This window comes from Pagrus major, chromosome 24 (assembly GCF_040436345.1).
Source record: "Pagrus major chromosome 24, Pma_NU_1.0".
Classification (NCBI taxonomy): Eukaryota; Metazoa; Chordata; class Actinopteri; order Spariformes; family Sparidae; genus Pagrus; species Pagrus major.
In genome coordinates, this window is record NC_133238.1 from 459,570 (window position 1) to 487,019 (window position 27,450).

Consider the following 27,450-nt stretch of genomic DNA (forward strand, 5'->3'; position numbering starts at 1 on the left):
CACATTACAAGCAAGTGGGAGACTGAGTCATGAAAGGAAAACTGAGATTGTTGCAAACCAGATGCAAAAGTTCAAAACAACTATCAGTGGATCTTTGCTCACTACTGAAGATATTGCACTGGGAGAGATTGAAATTGTCAAACTGTATCAAATGCAAGGCTTATGTGATGAACTGATGACTCTTTAGAAAGGTGACAAGCTGAAGAGAAGAAGTCACATCATCAAGCTTGATCCTGTCGTGCAGGATCAAGAAAGATATCAGCAAAACCTGGTGAACAGAGAATGGCAAATCTGCCACAAGATCGCCTGATACCAGACAATCCTCCGTTCACTAGTGTAGGAATAGACTATTTCGGACCCTTTGAGGTCAAGTGTGGGAGGAGTATGGTCAAGAGGTATGGGGTCTTGTTCACATGTCTCACAGTCAGAGCAATTCATATAGAAGTTGCTAATTCTCTCGAAACTGATTCCTTTGGACGATTTATAGCCAGGAGAGGCCAGGTGTCTATAATGAGGTCAGATAATGGCACGAATCTGGTGGGTTCAGAAAAAGAAATGCGTGAAGCAATCAGAGGCTGGAATCAGTCAAAAATCTCAAATATGCTCATGCAGAAAGGAATCACTTGGATATTCAACCCACCAGCAGGTTCACATTTTGGAGGCATCTGGGAGAGGCAGATTCGTTCTGTGAGGAGAATTCTTAACCAGATACTGAAACAGCAGCCTCTTGATGATGAACGTCTCCACACATTGTTCTGTGAAGTCGAGGCTATTGTAAATGGCAGACCTATAACAAGAGTGTCAAATGATCCACATGACATTGAGGCTCTCACACCTAACCATTTACTTCCTCTGAAAAGCCAACCAGTGCTGCCTCCTGGAGTGTTTCAGAAAGAGGACTTGTATGCCAGGAAGAGGTGGAAACAGGTACAATATCTGTCTGACATCTTCTGGAAACCTCGGACCAGGGTACCTGCCGCTTCTGCAGGAGAGGCAGAAGTGGACTGAAATCAGGAAAAATCTGAAGGGAGGACATGTCGTTCTTATAGTGGATGACGGTGCACCAAGAAGTTCACGGGTGATGGGAAAAGTTGAAAAGGCAGTTTCTGATGCAAAAGGTCTTGTTAGATGTGCTTTTGTGAAAACTAAAGCTAGTGTTTTGGAAAGACCAATAGATAAGTTATGTTTATTGCTTGAAATGGATGAATAAGTTCTTATTCCGTGTGTGATACACTTGTGTTTAAAGCATGTGATTTATGCTCCACACTAAACTTGAGTGATTGTTGAATTAAGATAATGTTAGATAAATGTGTACTTGAAGTACTGTTTATGTGGAGAAATTTATATTGGTTCATGTAAACAAAAAGAAACAAAAGTTCACTATATAGTCAGTGTTTCAGATTAAATGACGCTTTAATGTGTAGAAATGTAATTGTTATGCCCCAGCAGTAACAATTAGGGGCCGGAATGTAAGCGCCATTTATTATTGTTTAGTTATTTGCGAGTGCCAGTGGCCCAACTTACCCCCAGGGGCGGAGCTTCGGGAGGGGCTGGGAGGGTCGGAGCGGGGACCTGGGGGAGTCGGGGGAGCCGGGCCCCTCCCCTGGCTCCGGGCTGGGGAGGGCGGGCCTCTCCCACGGCTTGGGCCCGGAGGAGCTCAGATCATGCAAACAGTTTTTTTCTAATCACCACTATCAAGAGAGCTGGACGTATGTGGGCTTATATAGGTTGCCCCAGTCAGGATGAGTCATGGTTGCTAAAAACTTTACAAGACTGACTTTAGTGATGTAGTAGGTGTAAAATATTGAATAAAATGTTGTGCTGTATGACTTTATTTTTACTCTCACATTTCACTTTACGATGTGCAAATTTGCAAGTGGATCGCCGATATTGTCTCCAAGTGTATTTTGGGCAAAATTGTCATCAACCGTCCACCAACGTCATCAGTCACTTGTCAACAGAGTGCAAGCTAGGTGGAGCATTTTTACTACGAAGTTAACATGAGTGGCAGTTCATATAAACATAAAAGTGGAGCGGGCGAAGTGCAAAGAAAAGGAAAAAAGAGAGCAAGGAAAAGCCAAATTACAAAAACTGGACACATATTTTGTTCGTCCCCCTGGAGATGAACCCGACATTGTTGTTGGCAGCGATTCAGGCCCGCCAATACTGCCAGCACAGTCAGGGAGCCAGATTTACAGGTAGCAATTCTAACAATCACTACACTATACACAATGTGTGAGTTAGTTGTAAACTGTTGATGGTTGTTATTGTAGTAGCCCAGCCGCCTAGCTTAAATCCCCTTCTTTCTCTCTCGGCTGTATAGCAGTGATGTTAGGGACTCAGCAGTTGCTAGCTGCTCCAGGGTAGAGCCAGACCTGGTACTTGACCAGCAGCCCCCCTCCTCACCCGCACTGGACACTGGAAATGAAAGCAGCAGGTCTCCTCATGCTACAGGTGACACGCAGACCGTGGATGATGAAAACCCTCCTCTGGAGTTTTTTCTGACTGATCGGGCCAATTTTGCTGAAAACATCCAGGACGGCAACATTAAAAGATATATCCTTAAGATGGGCCCATACAGACCCAAAGGTCCATTTCCCACTGATAACGACAATCGGTGATTTTCGGAAAGTTACTACACCTCTACCACTAAAGTTGGGATGAAACTTCCCCGCAGCTGGATGTACTATTCCCCCAAATTAGACTGCTGTTACTGTGAGCCTTGCTGTCTTTTTGCCAACCGAAATGCCCGTATTACAACAATGCATGGGTAAACGGAATAAGAGATTGGAAACATCTTTCTGCCAAAGTTGAGAAGCATGAATCCACACAAATACATCTTGCTGCATGCATAGTCTACGAGCAGTGGAAACTCAACAACACAATAGACGAAATGGAGAGGAATGTACGTAATGCAGCCTTGTTTTGGAGACAGGTCGTGGAGTGCATTGTAAATGTAACTCTTACTCTGGCTTCATGCAACCTGGCATTCAGGGGGCACAGGGAAGTTCTAGGTCAGGGAAATGCTGGCAACTTTTTGTCAATAATCGAGTTATTAGCTCGCTACGACCCTGATTTGAAAGAGCTAATCAACCGACCAGAAGGGTCAGCGAAATACCTAAGTCACCAGATTAAAGATGAGATTATTTACATATTATCTCAACGCGTGAAAGCTGACATAATTAATGAAATAAATGAAGCCCCGTTTTATTCAATTATCATGGACACAACGCAAGATGTGTCAAAGATAGACCAGCTGAGCCAGGTGTACAGTTACGTAACTGTTGTTAAGAATGACATGGATATTGCAACAGATATACAGATCAATGAAGTGTTTTGGGGTTTTGAGGCGACTGTGGGCTCATCAGCATCAGAGCTTGAAAACCAAATCCTGGGCTCTATAGAGAAAAACGGAATAGATCTGACAAAATGCCGCGGACAGGGCAATGATGGGGCCGTGAATATGAGTGGTGCATCAGGAGTACAGGCAAGAATAACAGAGAAGGAGCCCCTTGCCTGTTATGTTCATTGCGCTGCTCATAATCTCAACCTAGCTCTCAACGACTCTGTTAAAAACATCCCTGGAGTGAAGTAGTTCCATGACACTGTAGAGATCCTGTACAACTTTTTTGGTCACAGTATCAAACGATGAGCGCTCCTCAGTGAGTTAATGAAGCCAGAGAGCAGAACTGTCACATTAAAACGCCTCTGTCCCACTCGCTGGACATCTCGACATGATGCGCTTTTTGCGTTAAGGCACAGATATGGAGACATTATAAAAGCCCTCGTCAAAATATCCCTGACCAGTGACAAAAAAGATGAGCGTGGTGAAGCAAGTGCGCTCAAGAATGCCATAAGCAAATTTTCTTTCATATTTTTAGTCAACATGCAAACCAAGATTCTTGAATGTATAAACGCTGCCTCACAGTTACTGCAAGCTAAGGACGCGGATATTCTGAAAGCATCTACTCTTCTGCAAAACGCCATCAGTGTTTTGATGGAGTTTAGGGAGCAATTTGATGAGGCTAAGTCTGCCACTCTTGCTCTAGCTACAAAATGGGGAACTCAAACGCAGTTTGAAGCAACCAGGGCCAGAAAAGTTAGGCGTCACTTTGATGAACTTTCTGAAGACAGTCGCCTCACTGACGCAGAGAGCAACTTTCGGGTGAATGTTTTCAATGCTTGTCTTGATATTATCATCAAGCAACTGCCCCAAAGATTGACCAGCTTAAATAGAACTGTGAATATGTTTGAGGCAATTCACCCCAACACACTGCTGCAAGCAGGAGATGAGGAGTTACACCAAGCTGCCCAGCGGCTTAGTGAGCACTACAGTCGGGACATGGGCCCCAGCTTCCCTGGCCAGCTGCTTTGTTTTAGAACCTCTTTCAGGGACCAGATACCAAAGCAAAAGTCTGTTGCGGATCTGGCAAAAATACTCCTTGTCAACCACTCAGCAGTAACTTATACATTCAGTGAGGTTTGCACCGCCCTCCTTTTATTTTTGACTCTTCCTATGGACATACAGAGCATCGTGGACGAGTTCGAGGAGCGCAAGGCTCGTAATATGCCCTTCCAATAGTGGTGAGTAGGCCTATAGTACTTCATATTGAAATTGTGTTTGTACGTGAACATGTGGGCCACTGAGCCAGTTTTACTAAACTTTATAGCTATTGATATAGGCTAGTAGCCTACTGTGCTCTCATTAGTTGAAATACTTAAAGTGGGTGTCAAAATGATGTGGTCGCTATCCGTGGTGCTGAACTGCTTTGAATTTGTGTTGTTTTATTATTAGGGGCCATGTAGCCTAATGTTTTTGTTGTTCTCTTGGTTTGTTATACTTCATGTCCGTTTGATGGACTTCAAAATGACATAGTTGCTCTCCGTGGTGCTGAAGCTTGTAAGCCCCGCTGTTGCGGGCATGTGTATGTTGTAAAATGATGTTATGATGAGCTTTATTATTTGGGTTTAAAGGGCCCGGTCATGTGCCCTGCCCCCGGCCCGGCTCTGATTTCCAACTTATGATTATTTACTATATATTACTTTATTGTATTTTATTGTTATTGTACATTGTATTCTTACATTTGATCACTAAATCTATGTGACATTTTTAATTTTAGACCAAAATCCATCATGCCACACAAATACAAACGGAAGACAGACAGGGTTTCTGGTAACTCCTCTTGAGGAGTTGGAAAGAGCAGTGAAAGAGGTGCAACAGAGGAAGACCATACGTCAGGTTGGAAAGGAGATGAAGATCTGTAGGATGAAAATAAAAAGATATATGGATAAGAAAAAAAAATAGGAGAAGTAACTAAGCCAGGCTATGAAAGAACAGCAGTCGCCAAACAAGTCTTCAATGAGAACATGGAGAAAGAGCTAGCTGACCATGTCTTCTGATGTCGTAAACTATCTTTAAGTAAACCACCCACACCACAAAACTTGGTGGTACAGCCAGAAGGGAGCAGAAGTTCATATTTCCCTGCAGTATTGACAAGTAGGATGTTAAGTTGTAAGCCTAGTAGGCTGGATCTGTGAAGAGTAAGAGTCTATTAAGTGTTCATGTGATGGTATAGGCCTTGTTATAGAAAAGTGGCCTTTGATGTTGTTAAAACTATAAATAAATGTTAAATAAGTAATTTTGTATTGAATTTGTCTTGCTTTTATATAGAATTATCGTTTGTGAGATTAAAATGATCTGTTTTACTTCAATTATCAATGGCACAATTTACCCCAGTGTAAAGGGGGTAAGTTGTGCCACAAAAACACTTTTTTTTCTAAAGCTATATTTCTCAAACAGTTTATTTAAGATCCAAAGTGACTGTTCCCAGGGATGCACAACATCCTAAACTATATGTACATATTTTAGTTGGAGGCATTACTGTAATCCCCTTGATTTAAAGCCACTTTAAGTAAAAATTGGCACTACTTACCCCACTCTCCCCTTCAGGCCATGGAACATGCCAACACCAACTCATTCAAGGATTAGTTGTCTATAAACACACTCTGTGGCATCACAACTGGGCACTATGAAGTTGAGCTGCTAATAGAAGTCACTACTGAAGCTAACAACGCTAACGTGATTAATGCTAATGACGCTAATATAGCTAGCGCGATAGTCGCGGCGCTAATGCTAATGTTGCTAAGCTAGCGGGAAAGCCGCGTAGCTAATTTTTTTTTTTTTTTTTTTTTTTTTTTTACACACACAAACCGAAATCACACACTAGCATCTCAGTCAACTCACCAAGAATTTTTCTTTGGCTAATGGCAGCAGAATTGTGACCACCACAGGTCTTTTGGATGAGTAATGGATTGGTTATCTGGCTTTTACTAGCACGTAGCTGATGCCTTCACTGTCCAGACACACGTACGTCTCTTTAGCTGCCCAGGGAGGAAAAGGACGTGAGGACATAATGAAAATTTCTTACCATACATTGGGCAAGTTCAAGTGTTTGACTTTATTGACGTTACCAACGTCTATCAAAGTCAAATCTCAAGCTATATTATCACATTCCCAGAGTCTCAAATATGTATATATATAGAGAGAGAAATAAATGGATATATATGTTGTTTTATAATTTCTGTTCATAGTGTCAACAATAACCAGAGGTTATATTGTTTATCCATCAGTAGACCTTATCTTCTCATATTGGTCACCCATTTGGCTTTAATAGGATTTTAGTAACCGGGGGTTACACACATCACACAGTAGAAATACACAGTAGAAATACACATTACCCAGTAGAAATACACATCACAGAGTAGAAATATAGAAATATACAGCACACAGTATAAATACGAATCACACAGGAGAAATACACAAAGTAGAAATACACAGTAGAAATACACAGTACATAGTACAATACACTGTAGAAACACACATCACACAGGAGAAATACATTAGAAATACACATCACACAGTAGAAACAGACGTAGAAATACAGAGCACACATTAGAAATACACATCACACAGTAGAAATACACTGTAGAAATACACAGTACATAGTAGAAATACACTGTAGAGATACACAGCGCAGAGTAGAAATACACATCGCACATTAGAAATACACAGTACAGTACACATACACTTGAAATATAGAGCACACAGTAGAAATACACAGTAGAAATACACATCACACAGCAGAAATACACAGTAGAAATACACAGCACACAATAGAAATACACAGTTGAAATGAACAGTAGAAAACACAGCACACAGTCGAAATACACAGTAGAAATACAAAGCACACAGTAGAAATACACAGTAGAAATGAACAGCACACAGTGGAAAAACACATTAGAAATACACAGTAGAAATGAACACAATGTAGAAATACACAGTAGAAACACACAACACATCGTAGAAATACACAGTAGAAACATACGGCACACCGTAGAAATACACAGTAGAAACACACAGTAGAAATACACATTAGAAATACGCAGCACACCGTAGAAATACACAGTAGAAATACACAGCACACAGCAGAAATACACATCAGAAATAGACATTAGAAATACACAACACACAGTAGAAATACACAGTTGAAATGAACAGTAGAAACGCACAGCACACAGTCGAAATACACAGCACACAGCAGAAATATACATCAGAAATACACATTAGAAATACACAGTCGAAATACACAACACACAGGAATACACAATTGAAATGAACAGGAGAAACGCACAGCACACAGTAGAAATACAAAGCACACAGTGGAAACACAGTAGAAATACACAGTAGAAATACACAGCAAACAGTAGAAATACACATCACAGTAGAAATACACAGTAGAAACACACAGCGCATAGTAGAAATACACAGTAGAAATACAGAGCACACACTCGAAATACACTGTAGAAATACACATCACAGTAGAAATACACTGTAGAAATACACATCACAGAAATACACAGCACACTATAGAAATACAGAGCACACAATAGAAATGCACAGTGGAAATACACATCACAGTGGAAATACACTGTAGAAATACACCACACAGTAGAAATACACTGTAGAAATACACAGAACACAGTAGAAATAAATATGACAGTTGAAATACTCAGTAGAAGCACAGTAAAAATACAGTGGAAAACAAACAACACAAAGTAGAAATACACAGCAGAAATACACAGTAGAAACACACAGTAGACATAGAAAGCACACAGTAGAAATACACTAGAAAAACACAGCAGACAGTAGAAATACACAGTAGAAATAAACAGCACACAGTGGAAACACAGTAAAAATACACAGCACACAGAAGAAATACATAGTAGAAATACACAGTAGGGGCGCCGTTTGGCTCAGTTGGTGGAGCGGACGTCCCATGTGCAGAGGCTTTGTCCTCGCTGCAGCGGCCCTGTGTCGTGTCAATTCTTGAGCTGTTTTATCAATAAAGCCATACAATGCCAAAAAAATACTTAACGAAAAGAAAAAGAAACACACAGTAGAAATAAACAACACAAAGTAGAAATACACAGTAGAAACGCACGGCAGTCGAAATACACAGTCGAAATAAACAGCACACAGCAGAAACACACATCAGAAACACAGTAGAGCAGCACACAGTTGAAATACACAGTAGAAATACACAACACAGTAGAAATACACAATAGAAATACACAGCAGAAATACACAACACAGTAGAAATACACAATAGAAATACACAGCACACAGCAGAAATACACAGCAGAAACACATCAGAAACACAGTAGAAATACACAACACACAGTTGAAATACACAGTAGAAATACACAACACAGTAGAAATACACAGTAGAAATAAACAGCACAGAGTAGAAATACACTGTAGAAATACACAGTACATAGTAGAAATACACTGTAGAAATACACAGCACAGAGTAGAAATACACATCGCACAGTAGAAATACAGAGCACATAGTAGAAATATACAGTAGAAGTACACAGCACACAGTAGAAAAACAGTAGGAATAGACATCACACAGTCAAAATACACAGTAGAAATACACAGAAAAAATACACAGCACACAGTTGAAATACACAGTAGAAATGCACAGTAGAAATAAACAGCACACAGCAGAAATACACAGCAGAAACACACATCAGAGACACACAGTAGAAATACACAGAAGAAATACACAGCACACAGTTGAAATACACAGTAGAAATACACAACACAGTAGAAATACACAGTTGAAATGAACAGTAGAAATGCACAGCACACAGTCGAAATACACAGTCGAAATACACAGCACACAGCAGAAATACACAGCAGAAACACACTTGAAATACACAGCAGAAACACACAGTAGAAATACACAGAATTACACAGTAGAAATAAACAGAACACAGTAGAAATAAACAGCACACAGTAGAAACACACAGTAGAAATACACAGTAGAAATACACAGTACACAGCAAAATCGTGAGTGTTAATTCAACTCACACAGTGTTAAATTTAACATTTTGAAATAAAGGAATAGCTGAATGTGGCTATCCTCTCTTGACTGTTGCCGGTTTGGGGAAACGAACCCACCATAGATGATCGTTCAGAATCATGAGGAGTCAGTAGTTCAGGTTTAATTAAAGTTCTTTATTGATGCTTGTGATTGAAAGCATAATAGGTGTGTGGTTTCTATAAAGGATATAAACAAATAATGATTACCAAACTCAGGCTGGAAACTTCGACAGAAACTTCATAATTGTAAAAATATATTTCTCACTATAAACAAAGTGCTCGTTAGAAAACCACCGTGAATGCATCATAAGTGACAGTCAAACATAAATCATCAAACCCGTAGAGCACCCAGTGAACCAACATCCCAACATATGTGATCAAACAAACCCAACACCAGCTCCCATAATGTGTACAAACCTATAGCAAAAATCACATCAAGAACACCAATTCATGACATTACTCACATAGATAAGTACGCACACCGTGCTGAGGGACAAAAGGACTGGCTGTGTGGGAAAGTGACTATGACTATATAGGGGATGACAGGTGTGCTAATTAGGTGCACTGCAGGTTTCACTGGCCCATCCCCCGGAATGTACCATTGCTGTGGGGGAGTGTGATTATCTTTTGTACACACTTTTTCCGAGTTTATATAATTCTCACGGATTCTGAGTCAAAATTACACTTTGAACAGTGTTAATATTTTAACTCTATTAGTGTTAAATATTTGACACCCTTGCTGTTGTTTTATGACATCACATAAGTGCACTTTCAACTAGAAATTGTGTTATTCCCTTTCACTGTGAGTGTTAACTTTTAACATACAGTGTTATTTGATGGCACATTAAAGTGTATTTTTATCCCCTAAAATCGTGTTATTTCCTTTCACTAGTGTGTTAATTAACATTCATTGTTTTGTTTTACGATACATTAAAAGTGTAATTGTGTGTTTACTAGCCTACCATACACCAAATCTGAAAATTCTTGTAGTCACCTGCAAGGCTACAGAAAGTTAACATACAAAACACACACTCTTTACTGTTACATCATTAGTTCAAATGTGTTGACCAGCAACAGTGATCAAGTATAAAATCATTCAAACAAACATTTTATCTTTTTTTTATTCAAAAAATTACTTACTTCCCAGCACCATAGGAATTAGCACAATAATAAGATCAGGCGCAACTTAAGCATTTACAAAGAAAATAATGGCACAATATATTGGCTCTCATCTCCACCATAAGCACTCTGTAAGTCGAAGGGCTTATAAATCACAAGACTGTCTGCTTTAACAACATCTTTGTCATTACTTTCAAATACTTTGTAAGCATGAAAATGTTCATTGAAATGGTCAACCACAAGCTTGTTCACAAGAAAGCAGATAACAGTGTCAACAACATTATTTTTTCTATTCTGCAAAACACAGGCATTTCATGTTCAATCTCACTGCAAATTATTAAAGGGGAATTGCTGTTTTTTACAACCTGGACCTTATTTCTAGCATAAAATACAATCATTTACTCACCCAGATAACTTTGGTGTCATTTGGAGTCGTTCGGACGAAATTAGATCCAGTGGAGCGCTCTGAGTGACTCAGAGGGAAACGGCAATTCCCCTTTAATCCTGCCCTGTACTCTGTCCCACTGATTGTAACCCAGTTAGTTGCATGGATGTCTTGCGATACAGACTCAACATGCAAAGCTTGGACCAACACATCACTATAGTCCTCATTGTCCACATTAATAGATTTCATAGGTCCATACTTAATACATTTTGAATGTGATGTCTCCCAATGACACGCAATAGACATTTGATGTTTTTTTTGCAAGAGATTTTGTGATGTTTTTGAAGTTTTTAAGAGCGTTTTTGAAAATCCTGTGTTTTGCCTCAAATCTCATTCTCCACATATGTATTAGTGGTCCAATTTTTCGGATACAAGATGGATAGTGTATCATCAAGTGATGTTTCAGGATCAGGTTTCTATCGGGATACAGCTCTTTGAACAACTCATGATGTTCCATTATCAAATGCTTAAGAAGTACAGTCATGCCAAGTGTAACAGATGGAGAAAATATAATGTTAATTAAAGCTGCAAGCAGCGATGAACGGGCCCTCGCAGGCCACGCGCGTCGGGGCGTGCTGCTGTCGGGGCGTGCTCCTTACCCGGACCCATTGCCCCGTTATTGTGCGCGCATGTCTTAACTGATAGCCAAAAACGGTTTTCTGTTGATAATAGCGCCACCTGGTGGTCTTTTTTGGTGTGTGAGTTACAGGGGCAAGTCTATACCACCCCTATGAATTTCATATCCATAAGTGTTATGGTGTGGGCACAGTGCCATATATAAACTTAGATTGCCACCAGAGCGCCACCTAGTGTTGGATGGGTAAGACCTTCGTCACCTGGCCTCAGGAGGGCATTGGCAATAATTCTACCAAGTTTCGTGTTAATGTGACCAACCGATGTGTAGATATAAAATACTTCAATTTAAAGAGCGCCAGGTCATCGGCTAATATTTTGCACAGAGCATAAGGGGCTCATGTGGAAGTAGTATACTGAGTTTCATGTCATTTGGACACACCAATGTGGAGATATGCAACACTTCCTGTTTTGACCTGAATCCACAGGAAGTTGTTATTTAATAACTTGAGTATTCTTTGGCATATCAAAATTCTTTTAATAACTTTTTGTCAGAAGGGTCCACAGATGCTGTGTGCAAAGTTTTGTGCAAATTGGTGAAATTGCCTGGGAGGAGTTTGAAAAAGTAGGTTTGCGACATTTGGCGAATTTGCAAATTGAGTTCTGGCGAGAAAGTGGGCGTGGCCTACATCACACAATTCAGCTCTATGCACGGAACACGTAGATATAAGGTTTAACAATGTGCGCCATATTATGTGGGAGTTATTAGGCAAAAACGGTTTGTGTTGATGATAGCGCCCCCTGCTGGTCATTTTTGGTGTGTGAGTTACAGGGGCCGGTCTATACCACCCCTATCAATTTCATAGCCATAAGTGTTATGGTGTGGGCACAGTGCCAAATATAAAAGGAAACTGCCACCAGAGTGCCACCTAGTGTCAGATCGATAACACCTTCATCAGCTATCCTCAGGAGGGCAGTGTCAATGAGTGTACCACGTTTTGTGTTAATCGGAGCAACCAATGTGGAGATATAAAATACTTCAATTTAAAGAGCGCCACCTAGTGGTCATGGGCCAAGATATTACACAGAGCCTTAGGGGCTCATGGGGAAGTAGTATCCTGAGTTTCATGCCATTTGGACATACCAATGTGGAGATATGCAACACTTCCTGTTTGGAACGAAATCTGCAGGAAGTTGTTATTTAATAACTTGAGTATTTTTTGGAATATCAAAATTCTTTTAATAACTCTTTGTCAGGAGGGTCCACAGATGCTGTGTGCAAAGTTTGGTGCAAATTGGTGAAATTGCCTGGGAGGAGTTCAAAAAAGTAGGTTTGCGACATTTCGCGAGCTAGTGAAAAAAAACGCCAGGCGGAAATGGGCGTGACCTATATCCGGAGATTCAGCACAATTCACTGAACGCGTGGATATAAGGTTTTTGAAGGTGCGACAAAGTATGTGGGAGTTATTAGCCAAAACGCACTTTCCTTGATAATAGCGCCACCTAGTGGTGCACGTTCACAACAACAACAGATTATAAAATTTTTCGCCAAGCCTAATGAGTTTGCCAAATAAAATTCTTTTTTCATTCACATTCAGGCAGTGAAAAATGCGATCATTAAGGACAAAGGAAAATAATAATAATCATTCGAAAAACAATAGGGACCTCGCAGGTTCCCTGCTCGGGCCCTAATTATCTGCAGTAAAAGCAGCAGCAAAAAACCAGTTTCGGTTTCCTTCTGGCACAATGTCATCAAAAAGCAGAGCAATGTTTCTTACGAGACAAAGAGTCTAAATGGAATTGAGCCCTATATTATTGCCACTACTGTCCAAGTTAATCCTTGTAGGTCGATTTTTGCGCTCCACATACCCATAGTCAAAGGCATAAATTCTAGACAAGGTTTCGATAAAACATTTTCCAAGAGATATTCCAACAGTAACTTCAGCTCATACTGAGCCACCCCTTCCAGAATGTCATGCATAATGTCCAAAGAAAAATTATGACATATAACATGAAAGAACTGTAGGCTGTTAAGAGTCGAGTTCTTTTTTAAACCAAACACAGATAACTTCTGTGGGTCTGACAGCAACTCATTGCAGTGCATTTCAAAAAGTTCCTTTCCACACAAGATTATCTTGGGGTCATCCTCATTGTAAACATTCTGGGCATCATCTTTTTCTATCAAACATAAACAACAAAAATAACGTCCACTGAAAGATTCTGTAAATCCCAGAATTGCGTGCATCCTAGAACAACTGGATTTGTAAAGAATTCTGGTGTTTAGAGAACAATGGATGTGTCTTAGAATAACTTCCATCACAAAAGTCTTCGTATCTGTCAGGTCTTGATTTACAAGTTTCCCCAAGCAGTTTACAAATATCAGCATTTCAGCACATTAATTTTATCATTTCTAAAATTGGTATGTAAACAAATGTATTGTTCACTGGGACTTGATCATAAGTACCTGTTTGTTTATTTTGCCTTGTATCAAATCGAATTCCTAGAATTTTTTTACTGGCTCCACAACACCCCATTTCTTGTTGAAATAATTCAATCTTTTACTTTCAGTATTGAAGTTAACAAATGGGTTTTCAAAAGTCTCCAGAACTTTTTCCAATGTAGCTCTTACAGGATTATCTTTAGGCACAGCAGACAGTACTCGCTGCTTAACCTGAGTGTGCAGTCCACTAGCAAGTTCTTCCAAATCACCAACAACTGATGAAACAACACTATTTGCTATGCCACTTCCTTGTAGTTTAGCAATAATTGAAGCACAAATATTTTCTGTATTTTCTTTGTTCCTTTGACCTGATCCATTGTCCTCAAAACACTTGGACTCTGGGTTCTGCATGGCACTTGTTCCAGCAACTTCTGAAGTATCTTGGGGCATGTGGAAATTAGTTTGAAATGACTCTGGCCTTGCTGCATCTCCACTTTGACGAGAATCCTTCTCATGAGAACAAATTAAATGTTTTTTGAAACCTGAATATGTTGAAAACTGACACCTACAACGATCTTGTGCACAAACTAACTTTAACCTGGTGCTAAGATAAAAACTGTGATCAAGTCTTAGATGAGAGATCAAGGACTGACAGGGAACATGCACAGCTTGACAAATGAAACACTTAAACATTTAAGTACTTTAGTTGAAGACTTTAGCACGAAACTCACAAACTCTGGGAGACTCATTTGTTGTTATGACATCAATATTGAAAACTGTTGTTTGCACGAAGGTGAAGAGCTGGCCCAGGTACTCATTCGTACGACAGGTTGAACACGTAGTGGGATTTAAACAGTTCGTCAAATGCACCCAACGAGCTAGTGGCTTGGCAGGGGTTGAGCTGTTTGTCCACAACAATGTAGAAAGTGTCAATCCTGTTCCTGGTTCGACCAACAGCAAGGATGTATGGTTGTCTACCATCTCTTCTCCGAAGGTGTTCATCCAAGCTGCAGCATGACTAAAAACTAGTGTTGCGACGTTCACGAACGAACCGATTCTTTGAACGGCTCGTTAACATGAACGATGGGAACCGAGTCGCAGCTGGGAACCGTTCTTTTTTTTTTTTATCACTGTGTGTTTCACGCAGATGCACACAAAAGCTCCTCCTTTGCTCCTCCCCTGAGTGGGACAGAGAACAGGAGGGAAAAAAAAGTTACATGGGGAGGAGTGCAGCCCAGCTGCACGGTGCTTATTAGATATGCAAATGTAGCATGACGCCACCTAAGTTGTGCATGCTGCCTTTGCGTAAAAAAACAAAAAACAAAAAACAGAAACACGTGACTGCCCCTGCCTCGGAGAGCAGAGCAGCTGCAGCGGTCTTAATTAGGAGGAGGACAGTCAGTCTCTCGTGTGTCGTGATAATCAATATTTCAGAATAATTCAAACTCAGATATTGGTGGGATATCTAATTTTGTATTATTTTGTTCCAAATCTCACCCCATCATACCTCCCAGTGATTATCTCCAAGATAAAATGAGTTACCACCAGGCTGGCTTCTTAAAACTTAATAAATATAAAAATCAGTCAAATGAGCCAGTTTTTTGAACGGCTCTTTGAAGGGAACGGCTCACCAAGATCCAGCTCCCCTCAAAGAGCCATAAATCCCATCTCTACTAAAAACAGGGTAACATCAACACATTACACTATCAAGTTTTCAACTGCTCACTTGGGTCTGTACACCAGAAAAGTTGAGTTGTTAAACAAGCCATGACAAACTGTGTGTGTGTGTCTATGGAGAGAATTTTGTTCCTTTATTATTCAATCAAATAGAATAGATTTGAAACCAAAAAAGAGATTTGAGAGCAAAAGAGAGTAAGTGGCAATCAAATTTTTTTTTTTTGAGATCGAAACAGAACAGGTTGCAATTGAAAAAAAAAATGTGAGAGAGCATATTTCTTCAACTTCAATCAAACCTAGTGTTTGTAAGTAAAAACATACGACCATTTTGATTATAAATCAGTCCTATTTGCTTTCAAGTTAAAAACCTTTGCTTGCGAGCTATAAAGTTTTGTTTGCAAATCAGTCCTCTTCCCTTGCAAGTTCTAAAGTTTTGCTTGCGAATTCAACTGCACTTGATGGCGGGGCCTACGCTGGTAGATGAGAGAAGAGTTTCTATTGGTTGGTTTGACCTGGCTCCAGCGCCAGCTACGCCTTCCGCATTACACCCACTTCTCCCTTGTGCTGTGCTGCTTGGAAGTAAGTTGATAGCCTGTTGCTCTTGAAACATTTCCCATAAGTAATGAATTGCACTATATATTGTTGGCTACAGCCTGCCGTACGTTCACAACAACAACAACACAAGTAATGAATTATAACGCCCTGCTGCTGCAAGTACACTGATTAGCAGCAACATGGTTGTCTCTGCTAGTCACGGCCTGAGCAGAGTAACCTAATGAGTGAGTGAATTACAGGGAGGCGTATACAACATAGGGCTGTGATTTAAACATTTATTGTTGCATGGTACTTGCGGTGCCAAAACGTCACAGTTCCTACACAACAGTACTACCGTGGAATACTAAACTACCGCTGAACGCGGTGCCAGTTTCCACTGTGTAGCGGGCTGCCGCTACACAGTGGAAACTGGCACCACAGCTGGCACCACAGTTGGAAGCAATTTTTAACTTTAGTTTTCATCCTTGCATTAGAGTAATAGCATTTAATGTTTTAATGTTACTGTACATTGTGAATATTGCACTGAAGCTTGATTTGAAGGAAATCATGAATCAAATCGAAATCGCAATATCTGCCAGAAAAATCGCAATTAGATCTTTTCCTAAAATTGTTCAGCCCTACAGTACGGCCCCTCCACTGTTTGATGATGTGGCTGTTGTTGAATGGAGTGGGAGTGTGGGGCGACCCCGCCTCAACATAGACAGACAAACGCTGCTGAATCTTCTTGGTACAGAGTTACCACTGACATCTCTTGCGAATCTCCATGGGATTTCAAGATCTACCCTTTACAGACGAATGCAAGAGCATAACCTCTCTGTCAGAGAAGGGTATTCAGACATCCCTGATCATATTCTAGATTTAAAGGTTAGGTCAGTGAAAGCAAGATTGCCCCATGCTGGCTACAGGCTAGTCAAAGGATCCCTTAGATCAATGGGTTACCGGATTCCATGGAGAAGAGTAAAAAGTTCTTTGCAGCGTGTGAATGGTGCAGGAGTAGTAGCTCGAATGGTCCAACTGTCTTGCATTGCAAGACGGACGTACTCCATTCCTGCTCCTCTGTCACTTGTCCACATCGACACAAATCACAAGTTAATCCAGTGTGTTTTTGCCTACTGAACTTCTTCTAATCAATTGTGAATTGATGTCACTCACTTGTAATATCAGTGATGACTAATGTAGAGGCTAAACCTAGTGCTTAAAGCCACTGAGGGGCTGCATAGAGGGCTGAACTTAGGTTGACGCGTTTGCCGAACACTGCGAGACACAGACGACTTCGGAATCGGTTAATTTGCGATCATGGTTTATTTTTCTCACCAAAACATCTTCTAGTGTGAACAAAGTCCATGCACCATTACCGATGCGACTCGCCTGCCGCAGCATGACAGAGCGGTCGAAAACTGTGTGCTCTTCCCCTTTGCAGCACCTGACCCCTGACCCCGGAACAATAACTCCCACCTATGTAGACTCCCCTTTCGTGGTGCGCTGAGGACACCTACTGGCCCCATACAGACACGCAGTCACACGGAAATGGCTCATACAACTAACAATCAACTTTTTGGTAGGTACAACATTGTGATTTATGGAGCAATTGATGGCTTCTCGAGGAAGGTAATCTTTTTTCACAACCTTGTTCACCATTTTTTGTTTTGAACCACTACATGAACCACTACACACACTTTGTTACAGATATTTTATCTGGACACAGCAGGAAACAACAAAGCAGAGACAGCTTTGCAATTCTTCATGGATGGAGTTCAGAAATGTGGATGGCCATCAAGGTAAGTGCAGTTGTTCAGAAGAAATGTGACAAGATTTTGTTGTCAACACACAATGTTAGCAGTAGTAAACTGAAAAATAATAATCCATGTTCCAAACAGCTGGAGTGACTGACTGATCACTATTCCTCATCAGTTCAATGTTATTTTACTCAATGTCTAATTAAAGTCTATTTTTGAGGTACTTGTAGTTCTCGAGTGCATTTCCATTTTATGTTAATTTGTAGTTCCACTCCACCACATTACATATATGTAATACATAATATGTAATACTTTCTAACCCGCTACATTTGATGGTTAAATATGAAACCTTTCTGTCTCATGTATTCAGGGTTACATTTCTGATGTCTGAGTTGCTAACAGCTCCGCAAATGATTTTTCATTCTAAACTTCTTTCATGGTTTCATGTCAATAAATGTTTAAATAATCAAATATTTCACCTAAAGTCAAAGGTTAGAGAAAAAAAGTAATTCCTCTCCCATTAATCACCTCACCACCCCTCAAATTTCTCTGCTAGCCTTTTGGCGTGGCATGGGACTTAGGTTGTAAACAACTGGACTAAAATTAGTGCATATAAAGTGTAAACAATTTCCACCTCCAGTAGCTAAAACCTTAACATGCTGTTCCAACACTAATGCTTCACTATTAAAAATCTAAATATGTCATACATAATAATGTATCAGTCAGAGGGATCAAAACACTACTTTTACCACAATACAGTGAGCTGATAATAATTATGGACTTTAACTGTAGCATTTTTCTACAGAGAACTTCTACTTGAAATTCAGTATTTTTACACTGTTGTATTGGGAGTTTGGCTTAACAACATTATTTTCTTCTATTCTGCAAAACACAGGCATTTCATGTTCAATCTCACTGCAAATTATTAAAGGGGAATTGTCGTTTTTTACAACCTGGACCTTATTTCAAGCATAAAATACGATCATTTACTCACCCAGATAACTTTGGTGTCATTTGGAGTCGTTCGGACGAAATTAGATCCAGTGGAGTGTAACCAATTTTAAAGATTATAAAAGTGAATTACAGTATAATAACCAATTAAATTAATAATGGAAGCTGGACCAGAATCAGAAGATACTAAATTCGACAGGAGCCACAGTATGAGCAACAATAAAGAGACAGACACGAGAATAACAGTTGAGTAGTCACTCTTATAATTTTTAACAGGATCCAAAATTACCCAAACATTTAGAAAAATAAGAAAGTAGTGTGCACACTAGAAAATAAAAAAATCTCCGTTGGGGCCATAAACAAAATAAAAAGTTGTTCAGGTTTGTGTGTTTGAGTCACTGCAGTTCATCTGATTCCCAGGATCAAAGTAAGGCACTTTGGTCGTGTAGTGTAATGTCAGTGTGTAATGTTTGTGTGAATAGTTGTGTACGTGGATCTCCTCGGTGCTGAACTTTCTTCAGGGTACTTAGCTCGCCATCGGTTTCAGCAGGAAGTGTGTCCTGAACCACATTCAGTCCTCCAAAAAAACCTGACCTATAGACAGGGTCAGAAAATTTCCATTCAACACCATTCGTTCTCAGATGCATCATTAGGGATATTCTGTCAAAAGATGCACTTCTTTACATCTAATTCTGACATGAATATTATTTTATTTCTATTCAAATTTCAAATCTTTGTTTTAGTTGTACAACATTCAGTCTTAAATCTTAAGTATCATTTATGAGAACTAAACATTAAAGTGCTCACATATTTACCTGCTGTTCGTGTGAACAGGGTTTCAATAATAGCTACGGTAAGTAACCATTAACATTCAAAATATCATGTATCACAAGCATATCAGAACCATGTGCAAATAAAATAACAGTACACATTCTGAGTAAAGACTTAGAGGTATTAAAGAGGTGTGCTCAATTTACTCTTACACTATATAGGCCTATTCATGAAAGAGAAATGCACCAAAAATGACCCTCTTGTAACTTTAAGCTCAGTTGAAGTAACATAAATAAAATATTGTAACATTCATCACAACATATGAAACGACTCATTTTCCTTTCAAATTGGCATTAAGAAAATGTAAACACTTCCCCTTTAAATATATTCACATCAACATGAAATGATAACCACAATGTAAACATGTTCAGAAATATTGCACCATTTTTCACTTCAGTTCACTCTCATAACCTTAATATCACCAATGCTTTCTCTTAGCACTTGCATAAACAAGGGATAAAAGGGGAAAACAGCACCAGAGCAGCTAAAATGCACATCTCTCACCGTTGCTCTGTGTGTATCAAGGCGAAGCACGCCGGTGTCGGACTTCGTAGCAGCTCTCCAGATGAAAGGCAAGTGGTTAGCCTATTAGGCACAGAGCTAGCATTAGCATCGACGACGATGGTAAGCGTCAACAAGCTGTTTTTTTTTTATCGGATAATTGACTCGTCTTACCGACGCAACTCCTCTCCTTTGCTCCGTCACTCAGCTCCGGACTCCAGTGGGTAAGTGCTCCACTCTTTTTTTTTCCTTTTTCACAGGTAAACTCTGGGTTTTCCCCCTGTTTTCTCTCCTCTTTTACATGCAGCAGCCCTCGTTTCTCTGGCTGAAGTCGGAAGTGACTGGGAAAAATAGCGCGCTTTGCACTTTGCTTCGAGAGGACAGGCTGAGCGTGGCTTGCGTAGCCTCTGATTGGCTGCTGAGACTAGGTACCCCCACGTGGGGCTACGTGAACTGTGTGGTGCATTTAATTGCAATGGGAAAATTAACACTTCAGCGACTGAACATTACAATTAAAGATAATATAAGAAAATATACAGTCTCTCTTCCTTTTGTTATAGCTGAGTGTTTTTTTACACCTGGCTACAGGAGCGCCGCGTATATCCATATAATGCGAGTGATCGGGGCACCGAAGCGCAGCCTCTATATAACGCATTATCTGCTGCGAAACTAGTTCATTTCACCAATATTTTGTTATGATACGCTAGTGCTATTCCCCTCTGAGTCCGGGGTTGCCTGTTATCAACATCCGGGGTCTGTAGGTTGACCTACTAACCTCTGACCTGGATGATGTCATCTCTGAGCGCCGCACGCAGCCACAGCACAGCCAGGCCGTGTCCAAATCATGGATCTATTATTAATGGATACCAGACCAAAAATGGCGGCCGTTGATTTCAACGGAGTTGCTCGCCTGGCGCATACGCCGAAAAAGTTTCTGACTTCCGGGTTTACTTCCGCGTTATGGGGCCCATAGAGCATGCGCAGTTGAGTCACCCCCCATGATGCTCTGGGGCCTCCCATCATGCCCTGGGGCAATGAGAATACGGTGGCCGTGAAGTGCAAAACACAACGGCAAATCAGACAACAACGGCAAAAGAGAAAACACAACACAAAGAGAGAAAACACAACACAAAAAGAGAAAACACAACACAAAAAGAGAAAACACAACACAAAAAGAGAAAACACAACGGCAAAAGAGAAAACACAACACAAAAAGAGAAAACACAACACAAAAAGAGAAAACACAACACAGAAAGAGAAAACACAACAACATTAACCAAACCGGAAAAGGTAGGAACCCTCGGGCGACATGAATCGTCGCTGATTGGACTGGTCCGTCCTTTGAACCGGAAGGACATGGTTTACATGTTTTCAAAACAAGAGCGCTGCCAGTGACGACGTACACACTGCTATTAAAGAATATTTTGATGCAGGACATGGATATGGGTCCGTGTATCATCTGATCATGCAATTCTATTTAATGTGGCAAACGAAAAACGAAAATACGAGTCAATATTTCGTTTTTCTGTATGCACCAAACATTGAAAACTGGTGTTTGTTTTCCTATTTTCAGCCCAAACGAGCGGGTGAGGCCACTCGAGGGTGTCCAGCGGGGAAGCTCTGAAATCACACAGAGACGCCGGATTATCACCGCAGCAGTGGTTCGCCAATTCTCCGCCGTTGGTTGTTCACACAGAACCAAGCAGCTCCGGCGTAAAAGACGAACCGGAGTATAATTCACACAGAAAGCCGGCGCTGCGGCTCCAAAGGAGGTGTGACGGTACACGTCATGACGATGACGTATGTGTTTTTTTCAAGGTGTTTCCCGGTGTCCTCCTGTTAATCTAAACATGTACCCGCTGACTGATTATAATCATATGGATGCCGTTATAATGTGTTGTGATTGAGATCCCGACCCACCAAACATCCTGGAAAGTGACAAAGTTACGTTTTTCTCTAAATTACATAATCACCATCAGTCAACAGGACGTCTGACTATTTCACTCGGGGGGAAAGAGGCTGTTTTCTGGGGGGAAAGTTCACTGAGTCTCGGTCAGGAGGGCTGATCGTCGCGGTGATTTGGTCTCGTCATCAAAATATTCTTTAATAGCAGTGTGTACGTCGTCACTGGCAGCGCTCTTGTTTTGAAAACATGTAAACCATGTCCTTCCGGTTCAAAGGACGGACCAGTCCAATCAGCGACGATTCATGTCGCCCAAGGGTTCCTACCTTTTCCGGTTTGGTTAATGTTGTTGTGTTTTCTCTTTTTGTGTTGTGTTTTCTCTTTTTGTGTTGTGTTTTCTCTTTTGCCGTTGTGTTTTCTCTTTTTGTGTTGTGTTTTCTCTTTTTGTGTTGTGTTTTCTCTTTTTGTGTTGTGTTTTCTCTTTTGCCGTTGTGTTTTCTCTTTTTGTGTTGTGTTTTCTCTTTTTGTGTTGTGTTTTCTCTTTTTGTGTTGTGTTTTCTCTCTTTGTGTTGTGTTTTCTCTTTTGGGGTTGTGTTTTCTCTTTTGCCGTTGTGTTTTCTCTTTTTGTGTTGTGTTTTCTCTTTTTGTGTTGTGTTTTCTCTTTTGCCGTTGTTGTCTGATTTGCCGTTGTGTTTTGCACTTCACGGCCACCGTATGAGAACGAGCAAACCGCGTTCTGAACAAGCGCTGCGCGCTCATGAGTGCTTGTGGATGAGTTTGACCGGTAATGAAAAATCTACACAATCAAATGATGGATTTATAGGTCACATCAGCCGGTGATGTTCTCAAAGTCATGGTTATAGACTATACGTGGTTAATTTGTGTTGTTTTATTTTTTTTAAGTAAGGATAAAACGTTGTTCTCCGCTGTTTTCCTCACCCTCCTCCCGGTCGTATGCATTTGTTTTCAGTGAAGTCAGTCGGTGGATCGATGGATTATCATATACATGTTGTGTGTATTTGTGTAGTCTGATCTGTCATAAACAACAGATCACATGTTACGGGGCGCGTTTGTGTCGCGGACTCACGGTGCCACAGAGATGGGAGCTGAGCCTGTGGCCAGAGCGACTGTCACCGCCCGGTCCCGAGGCTGATCGCAGGGTTGGTTTTTAGCCACGATACGGAAGGAGCCTCCACTCTCCCTGTAACAAGTTACAAGTCATTTACCACATCTACCATCACAATTAGTCTGAAGCTGTTTAATGAAGGTAAAAATGAAACACAAGGTAAATACCCTGCATAGTTATTCTCTGTGCTACTCTGACCAGAGTGGCGTCCTTAGCAACGGGCCTGGCAACCGACTGCAGGAATCACTTTATCTGTTGCTGTGACTCCCATCTCTGGTCAATAGGTGGTGTTTTTTCTCTTCACTCTCCATATTCAGCCTTTAACACACTGCTAACTCCTAACCCCCATGCAATATTTTAATACACCCACTCTTACTCCAAACAAAGATTAAGCTTTCCACCATCTACACAAGACATCTCTCACCGATATAAAGAGGCGTCTGGCCCCCGGGGAAGCCTTCTGGCAAAAACCCTGGAGCACAGAGGACAGTTTAGTGTTTCATACTGTACACAATGACTCAACTACATGCACACACTTATGGCACTATATTCTACACATGTAAGCCACAGTAATTATGGCACATGTTCCACCAAATACTAACAAAGTGATCCACCATGTCCAGGATCCTGACTGTCTCCCTTTCAGGCGGAGCTGGTGTGATGTGTAAACAATGTTGTGTGCGAATCCAATAAAGTGCAAATATCTCTACCGAAGTGCAAGTGCCTTTATTCATGTGCATTGTTAAGTTGATTGTGCATATATGTATAAAAAATAAGTGTAAAATATTTCCAAGGCTCAATCAAATCTGTCCCAAGTAAAAATTGTTTAATTTGTGATTACAGTCTGCAAAACTGAGAATAGTTTGTAAGAGCCGAGTGAGAGTAAAACATGTGTAACTGCATGTTGACTGTTGTTTCTTACTTTCTTTAAATAGAGAATGCTTTGACATTATGTAAGTAAAATGTGCATTTCTTAATTAATTAATTTTATATTTTTATATTTTATTCATCTTTATTATTTATTGCGTTGTAGTTTATACTTGCATCATCATCAGTATGCTCTGCTGCACATTGCATAATTCCAGGTCATCAGACTGAGACGGTTCAAACCGTAATAAAAGGTCGTTATGATAGGATGAAAAGGATATTGAACATCAGTCAAGGTGAGACCGAGACCCTGGTGACACATCACCGAAACTATCACATGCAGGTAAATAACTTGACTTTTACACAGCAGTGGCACTGGCAGTAAGTGAAAATGTCATTAAGCGGGTAATTTAACGTAGTGATGTGTCGTTCACGAACGAGCCGGTTCAAAGAGCTGGCTCTTTGCCGTGAACGATTAGAACCGGTTCTCCAATGAGAGCCGTTTGTTGGGAGCCGTTTTTTTTTCTTCAGTATATCGCTGTCTCTCCACTTCCCTGTACTGTGCGTGTGCTCTGTTGTTTCCCACGTCGTTTTTTTACCCTGCGGTGCCTCCTTGCTCTCTCTCCCCTCCCCCTCCCCTCCTCCTTCTCGCTCTGAGTCTCTCACTCTCTCTCTCCCTCTCCGACGTCTTGTTCTGCTGCCTGTGCTAGAGCGGGGAGTTTTTTTCCCCTCCGTTGGTGCCTTGCTGTCTCCACTGCCTTCATGTCAAGCGTGTGCTCCACACATCTGACCAATCACAATCAGTTTTCAATTAAGAAAGTGACGGGGAAAACACTGAAAAAAATCTTGCACCGGTTTTTTGCCTCCGTTGGTGCCTGGCTGTCTCCACTGCCCTCGTGTCAAGCGTGTGCGCCACACATCTGTCCAATCACAAACAGCTTTCAATTAACAATGTAGCGGGAAAACACTGAAAAAAAGTTTATCTCCACTTTTTTTTGTTTAACCCCAGGCAATTGGCCAAGCTCTATAGCATTCGTCGTCACAGGTGCACTGCAGTCAGTCACTCTGAGCGGCCAAGAAGAGGCACACACAAGAAGTCAGTGACAATTGAATATAGGTGTGAAAATGAGTGGTGATAGAAAACGCAGTAAAATCTGGACTCATTTTAATACAACATCTGACCCAAACAGGGCAGAGTGCAGACACTGCAAATCGACCTGCTCCTATCGTGCAGGTTCCACAAATAATATGCACAGACACCTGCGGCTAATGCATCCAGCAGTGGTGATGGAGGAGTCGAGGACAGAAAATGAATCATCACAACCTTCTGACAGCACAAGTGCAACAGCTGCAGCTTTCTCAGGTACCAGAACAACTACTCCCTCAGCATCAGCAACAACTGCCACCATCTCTACATCCCAGCCTGCAGCCCACCCTCCTGCATCCACAACCCAGAGCTCCATGAAGCAGTTCCTCCAGAAATCATTAACTCCAGCAAGACAGAGAGCAATTGACCTGGAGTTGGCCAAGATGGTAGCCAGAGATTTCCAACCCTTTGCCATCGTTGAGGATGTTGGATTTAGGAATTTCTGCCACGCCCTCAATCCTATGTATGCCATCCCCAGCCGAAAAACCCTCACACAGAAATTCATCCCAGACCTATACGACGATGTACGGACCTCCCTGCAAGAAAAGGTGAATAGAGCCTCAGCTGTATGTTTGACAACTGACTGCTGGACATCCCGCACCACCACATCATTCATGTCTGTCACCTGCCATTTCATAGAAAATTACAAGATGGTATCATGTTTGCTGGACTGCTTTGAGTTCAGTGACAGACACACTTCCGAAAACCTGGCTGCAGAGCTCCACCGAGTGGCAAAAGAGTGGGGGGTGGAGAGCAAAGTTGTGTGCTGTGTGACAGATAATGCAGCCAATATAACCAGAGCCATTCAGCTGTTGAAATGGACACACCATCCATGCCTAGCTCACACCATAAATCTGTTCGTCAGGAATGCTCTGAGGGCTATGAAGCCCACTGTGGATAAAGTAAAGGCCATAGTGGAATTTTTCCACAGGAGCACAGCAGCAACCCAAAAATTGAAAGCAACCCAGCAGCAGATGTCCATGACGGAGCTGAAGCTCAAACAGGAGTGTGTCACTCGCTGGAACTCAACATTCCACATGATCCAGCGAATGCTGGAATCGAAGGATGCAGTTATTGCAACACTGGCCGTCATCAATGCCCCTGTGGCTCCTCTCAGCCAGGAGGAGTGGGGGGCCCTGCAAGAGGCCTGCAGTGTCCTGGAGCCCTTTGACCAGGTCACAGTCGAGATCAGCGCAGAGAGGTACAGTGTTCAATTTCAAACATCATCTCATTGAACTTTGCTATAATATTAATATGACATCTATTAAACTTTATTAGGATGTTATTATCATTGTATTTTTTTGTGCAATATTTTTTGACAGTTTTAGAAGTGACTGAAAATAATATTAGGCTGCAAAATAAAAAGAATTATAGCCTATGTAAATCAATTTAGAAGTGATGCTTAAAATAATATTGCTAAGTATGATATAAATCAATCATATCAAATATAAGTAATATTTTGATGCTTCTTTTTTCAGGTATGTCACTGCCTCCAAGATGCTGATCCTGTGCAGGGGACTCCAGCAAGTTACAGCAGGCCAACAAAGCAGAGTCACCTCAGAGGATGTGAAGGAGCTGGTGGACTCCCTCTGTGCCAGCATGGACAAAAAATTCCACCGGATGGAATACAATGCCGTTCTGTCAGAATGCACCATCCTCGACCCCCGCTTCAAAAAGGTGGCCTTCAATGACAACAGAGCCATCGATGAAGCCCTTCAAAGAATCACAACAGCAGCATCGAGGCATGGGCAGTCATCCCACCTGCAAGGGGGCCATGGGGGAGAGGAGGGAGCAGCAGCACCTGAGCCGGACGAGCACCAAGCATCAGCTGTTTGGAAGTTTTTTGAGGAGCGGGCAAGCGGGGACACTGCAATCCGGAATCCCACGGCTGATTCCATTCTCGAGGTGAGGTCCTACCTTGAGGAGCCTCTTTTCCCGTGCAGTGCCGACCCACTGAGCTGGTGGGAGAAAAAGGCACCAATCTATCCATATCTCTCCCACGTAATGGCACACAGATTGTGCATAGTGGCAACATCCGTGCCATCAGAGAGAATCTTCTCCAAGACTGGACAGATCATCACAGAGAGAAGGAATAGGATCAGCCCGGCCAAGCTTAGACACCTGGTATTTC

At 41.3% G+C, this 27,450-nt stretch overlaps 1 long non-coding RNA gene and 1 pseudogene across 2 annotated transcripts; both read right to left on the bottom strand.

The window, feature by feature from the left end:
* Positions 1-14,727: 14,727 nt before the first annotated feature.
* Positions 14,728-27,450, bottom strand: part of LOC140992417 (uncharacterized) — a 28,733-nt pseudogene continuing 16,010 nt past the window's right edge.
* On the bottom strand, positions 19,185-21,061 carry LOC140992166 (uncharacterized). 2 transcript variants are annotated; one of them, XR_012178006.1, is made up of 3 exons: positions 20,451-21,041; positions 20,280-20,360; positions 19,185-19,538 (listed from the first exon to the last, which is right to left on the bottom strand). It is a non-coding gene; the product is annotated as an uncharacterized lncRNA (long non-coding RNA). The 2 variants fall into 2 exon arrangements; XR_012178005.1 differs by having other exon boundaries at positions 20,280-21,061.